Here is a 6,000-nt window from a genome sequence, read left to right as displayed (position 1 = left end):
TGCTGTGTACTTAGAATTTTTTAACACAGACTTTGCTTATTTATGATGACATTCTGCTGTGTTTGTGTTCTAAAATCTAATGGGACAGTTTCCATAGGTTCTACCATACATCTACTGGCTAAAGTCTAAAGAGAAACAAATCCTACAGTGCTGGATCTCATCCCACTGGAGGATCTCCCAGGCTTGTCTCTGCTGTTACTATCTCTCTCCCATTCTTCCATGTGTTTGTAACCCAGAGAAAAGCAATTGGCAGTGTGCTTGTGTAAGGCATTCGTAGTTCTGTGATACAGACTGACTGGAGCTCGAGAATGAGAGACAGTGAGTTGCACTGAAATCACCCTCTGTTATCTCCTCTTGTTCAAGAAGTTCATCTCTAATGTATAATCTTTTCACTCTGGACAGCAGAGCTTGCCTTGTGCTTCCTGATTGTGGGGTCGGGCTCAGTTTAGGGTGCTGATTCTGTGTCCCAGAGCTGTCTGGTTTCACTGCAGCATTTACATGTTTGGGCAAAGGCCATTTCCACTGGAAGTACCAGGAAAACTCCCTTTACTTCCTTACTTCACGTGGGAGCAGAGTGAGCCACTGCCCACACAACCAGGTGAGGCAGTGTCCCCAGTGTGGTGGCCTTGAGAGCATTGTTGGGTGGTGAGGCAGACCTGCTCAGTTCATAGTGGAAGATAGAAAAGCTTTGCATTTCAAGTATGCATTTCTGAGCCAGTGAATACTCCAGACACCTCATAGCCTGAGAGAGTTTCTTTGCTGCCCCAGCCAAGTGGGCTTCTGTGGGGTTCTTGGAGCTGCTTTAGGTTGCCCTTCCGCCCTTTAAGGACTTCTATTCCTTCTGTAGGAGTGTGCACTATTTTCAGCTCTGGGCTCAGAACTGATATCCTGAGTTCTTACATTTGTCTGAGCTGAACCAGTGATAACCCTGACTCTGTCTTTTGGTGTGTGAGTTCTGTTCTGGAGCTAGCAGAGCTGGGAGGATAAGTTAGCAGAAGTGGCAGGGAGACAGCTGGGCAGACACTGTCAAAATGGATCATACTAAAAATGTCCTTCCATCAATCCAGTTACCAATGGGGTATTACCATTGGGCAGCACTAGGCCAGCAACCCACAGCACTTAGACAAAGGACTGTCTGTTTCAAGGGTTGAAGAGAAAAAACAAACTGAACATGAGCCTTCTATAGAATATGAGCCATCAGCTAACAGCCAGAGATATTCAAGAGAAGCTGCCTTTTGGAACATGTTGGTCTTCAGCTGAACATTTGAGTGATTCTTAACAGCATCTTCTGAAGCACTGAGCATTCCTGCTAAGAGACCGTCTCCAGGGATAGGTGTGCTGAGTCTTTGTGGTTCTCATGCTCTTACTTCTGGGTTAACCTGAGCTCTCTTGGAAGCAGTGCACTATTTGGAGGTAGGAGGCTGTGCCTGGAGACTCAATAGTCCTTCTGTTTTCTTTGCTGATTCAGGAGAGGATGGGAATGAAATTCACTAGTAGCCATATTTAAATTTGCACAAAGTTAATCAGCCAGGAGATGTTAAAACAGCTATTACTGCTTTCCTGAGGCATCTGCTTGTCTCCAGAACCCAAATAGATAGGTACTGATTTTATATCCCTTTTGTTACAGCATTTGTGTTCCAGACTGTAAAAGGATGCCTTTAGTTAATCATTACTTGGCAGAAAAATTATCTTAGACTTTTTGATGCTGCTTAGGTAGTTTTCTTTCTCTCTCACTGATCCTGTTGGGATGCTTTTCTCCTGGCTCTGCCAACAGTATTAGCCAATAGGTAAGGAGCATTCCTAAGGCTGCACTGACACTGGCAATGATGCTGCTGTGGAGACACAGTGAATTTGGGTTATCTCTCCCCAATTACCAAGAAAAAGGTGGAAGGGCAATTGGTGTTTCCTAAATACAGAAGAAAATGGGGGTTTATCCTAGCTGCTGCAAGAGCTTCCAATCAAGGGAGAAATTTAAACTGTGACAGCTTAACGATCAAACTTTTCTTTTGGGTTCATATTGGTTTGGGGTTTTTTTCTCATGTAATATCTAAGATAGAATGAGTTTGTACTGAAACTTCTGCTCTTTGGGAAGCTGTCACACTGTGGTTTTGTTTTTCCAAACCACCATCAAGATATTAACTAATTCTTATGTCATTGCTTGTCATTGGTGGGAAACAAGTGGCTTTTAAATCTCTGTTATAAGGGAAGAAATGAGACCACAAAGGAATATCACATCAAAGATGGTCCTGGCTCTCAGCCCAGTGCTAAGGGCTTTAAGAAGTCACCCTGCTCCTTTGCTCAGAAATAGAGCAAGCCTTGCAGAAGTTTCTTTTCCCCTTCTCCGGCTGTTCTTTAAACTGCAGGAAAGGTGTGTTGTGGTCAGAGTGGGAAAGTGAGCCTGTGACCTGGCCAGAAGAATTGGTATCATCAGTGGTGTTTTCATTGTCTTTGTTCAGAGCCAGTGGGTTTGGTGCTGTGCAAAACATGGAGGAAGCAATATTTCTAGGGATGATTGGAAGGTAGGGTGAGTAGCATGGCTGATTCTTCCAAGGCATCATTATCCAGGAGTTACCATGTTGGTAGGATGAACTAATGCTTTGCATGAGCAAAACAGGGCTTTGTTCTATGTTGCAAGCAGGTTTCTGTCAGTGGGGATATGAATTAAAAACCTGGAAATTAAAGAGGTGATAATTTTATGGATGGATCTATTGGTTTTATTGTTGGCAGAAAAAATAATATTGCATTTTATCTTTGCTAGATTTAAGAAAGCAAATTTGTATTCCAAATGTCCAGAAATGTGAAACCTAATTCTGACCTCCTTGGCTTCAAATCATCTTCCCTGTACTGTTGCAGAGACAGCTCTGAAAAGCAGCATGGTCAGCATTCAGGAGAACCTGGAGTGAAACCTCCCTCTTAGCCCCATCAAGCTGTGGCAGCCCACAGTACAGGAAATAAACTCTGACATTTCTCTCTCATGTGGATACAGCAGAAAACATTTGTGAATTTGCAGTGCACATGTTTCTCTCTTTTCTTTTCCTCAGCTGGGTTGCACCCCCACCCTCTTTGATTCTGAAGCACTGATGATGAATACATGCTTTTAATGAAATGGGGTTTTAAAATAACATATTAAGATGTTAGACCAAAATTCACTTTTTTACTGAGGGCCTCTCTCAGTGAGCTGCTCAGACAACCACCAAAATTCCAGTATTGCACTTCCTTGTGGACACGCCCCTTTGGGCAGGGCTCCTTGTGTCTTTTAGAATCGTTTTGACCCTACTTCACCTCCTGTTGTCCTCCCTTGGAATTCTGGAGATCCAAGGCAAGTTAAACTTTGCTGGATTACTGCAAAGAGTTTTCTGATGAGTATGTAGGAGTCAGGAACCTGGAGAAAGAGGAAGATGTTTTGTTGTGCAGCTGATTCATTTGGCGCTTAGGCTTGCCTGGCCAACAAACTACCTCAGCAAAGTCCATTCCCAAGCACTATGGATTCTGTAGTTTCTGGCATTCAGAAGGCAAAAGGTCCAAAGAACCCTCCATCAGCCAGCTAGGTACTGGTCTCTGAGGACGTGTGAGCAAACCTTGCAGTGACATGCTGCTGGATCCTTGTTTTCAGTGGTCAGACATGGAGCAGAGAATGACCCAAAAATCAGATGGGATCAGGAAAAGGGAGAGCTGCAGATGTCTTGTCTCCAGGTTATTGCTCTCTTGCTCAGAGAGCAAATTATTGCTCTCTTCTTTAAGCCTCAGTCCTGTTTGTAACTCCTACGGAATGGAATGTAATGCTTGAAAAGTACTATGACTCTCTCTGTCCTTTACCCTTAGTTCCCATTCCCCTCCTGTTTCTCTCTTACCTGGGACAAGAACTTTCTGCATCACTGTGTCTTGTATAGGCTGAGCACATAGTTGATCAACTTGCCAATAAAGAAAATTATTGATACCATGCACTGGTAAGCTTGCTAATTAAAGACCCATGAAAAGATAAATGCCTCTCCCAGAGGTTAATTTAATTGTGGACTTGTATCAGAAAACCAAGAGCTTACCTGTGTGAGAGTCTGTCTGTATCCTTGTCAGTATTACTGAAATACCTGAGTAGTGAAGAGAACAGAGGCTTGCCAAGAGCATGGCTGCTGTGGAAATCACGGTGCTGTGCAAGTCTTTGGAGTGTATCTCATGTGAGCAGCCAGGCCAGGGCTTCCCATCTCCCTGGGGCCAGAGGTGGATGCTCCAAGGGACGGATTAAAGGACAGAAGCTTTTGAGAAGTGGTACAGGGCTGGAGATGGAAAGGAGGAGAGAAAAAGCAGGAGCAGCAAAGGAAACAAAGATTACTTGGAGTAAAGCAGAACAGAGAGAAAAAATATGGAGGTCTCTCCATACTAGGTGAGAAAGTGAGGGTAGGAAAAATCCAGGAGTGAGACAGGTCTCCCTTCTGAGTAGATAGGTATTCCTGTAGTTACAGGGTTTGAAAGTTCAGTGGAAAGAGTAGAACAAAACTCTTTTATCCTACCTCAATTGCTGACATGGGATGGTCTGTATTCCAAAAGGAGCAGGTGTGGTGGGAGAAAAGAGCTGCTTAGGTGCAGATTGGAAAGGAAATAGGCACATCCCTAGCTCTGCTTCTGCTGCTGAGTGATCCCATCCTGATGAGAACCCTATTTGACTTCTAAGCTACAACATGGGGATAAAGCAGATAAAGCAGACCTTGAGGCAGCTAGAGCCTACTCTAATCTGGACTGTATTAATTAAACATTTTCTTGGCTATAAGCATTTCCAAGACTAGTCAAAGGTTCAGCTCTGCTGTTGGAGTTGCACCTTCCTAGTTCAAGTGTTACAATGAGCCTAGCTGAAACTAGAATCAGCTCCCAGAGGTCTTGGGTTCTGTGTGAATAAAGGAGATGATATGGAGTAGGATGTGTGATTCAGGTACTTCTCAGCCACCTCCTGGAGTATTTGTGGAAGATCTCTGCTCTCTGGGCTGTCATATATGGCAGTTCTGTGCCAAAATCCCTCTGTTTGAGCAATGCCTCCCTTTTTTCTCAGGACCTGGTTTCTTTAGGGACACATGGAAAGGGACATTTCCCCAGTGCATCTAAACAAGGGACATGTGTTAAGTTCAATGTAACCTGTGAGGAGCTGAGGGTCTGCCCCTCAGCTACACTCAGCAGCCAGACCATGGGGCGCCCTCCTGGAAAAGCAGCTGTCCCAGCTCTCCTGTGTAATCAGGGGCAAGCTCTGTGCCTGTTCTTCTCTCTCTAGTATCCTAGCAGATGTCAAAGGCTTCAGATGGAGAAACTCAGCCCAGTCCTTAGTTCTAGAAAGGAAGAACTCAAGGACTTGCTCATTATCAGGAGTGCCTGGGGAACTCAAAAGCCTTGAGAGCGTGGCTCTGTCGCGGGTGGAGAGCTGGCACAGAAAGGCAGCAGCAGCAGTGAGCAGTATCAATCAGCTCAGCACTAGCTTTTGCATCTTTTTCTTTTGCCTAAATTTACACTGGCAAGAATAAACCTCAACCAATCCCTGCCCTTTTGTCACCAGCCTTCTTACATCTGTTCTGTTGGAAAACAAATGAAGTATTGTTTCCTTTGTAGTTTGAGAACGCTTTTCTCAGTGAGCAATCAGAACTTAGAGAGCCTTGGGACTATAACTTAGGTGGGGAAGGGAGGCAGTGTCACAGGACAGTTCCTGGGGCTGTGTTCTGTGACCACCCTTGATTTTGGATCCCCAGCACTGAGGTTTGATACTGCAGCAGCACTGGGTACATGCTGTGCACGTGTATGGGCAGGGGTTCCCCGGGCTTGTTATCCAAGTTTGTTATTGGTGTCTCAGGTGGGGCCAGAATTGCTGGGTAGGAAAAGAGATTGCTTTGTGCCTCATGTTCCCCTCTGTAAGGCAGGTACTGGCAGTTCTGGCTCTGGAAGAGCAGATTTCCATGGCTGCAGGCACTGGGGTAGGCACTGTTGAAAGAAGCCCCATGCTGGGTGTGGTGGGAGGCTGCACGTTTC

This window comes from Zonotrichia leucophrys, chromosome 5 (genome assembly GCF_028769735.1).
Source record: "Zonotrichia leucophrys gambelii isolate GWCS_2022_RI chromosome 5, RI_Zleu_2.0, whole genome shotgun sequence".
Lineage (NCBI taxonomy): Eukaryota > Metazoa > Chordata > Aves > Passeriformes > Passerellidae > Zonotrichia > Zonotrichia leucophrys.
Note: the sequence above shows the minus strand (reverse complement) of the source record.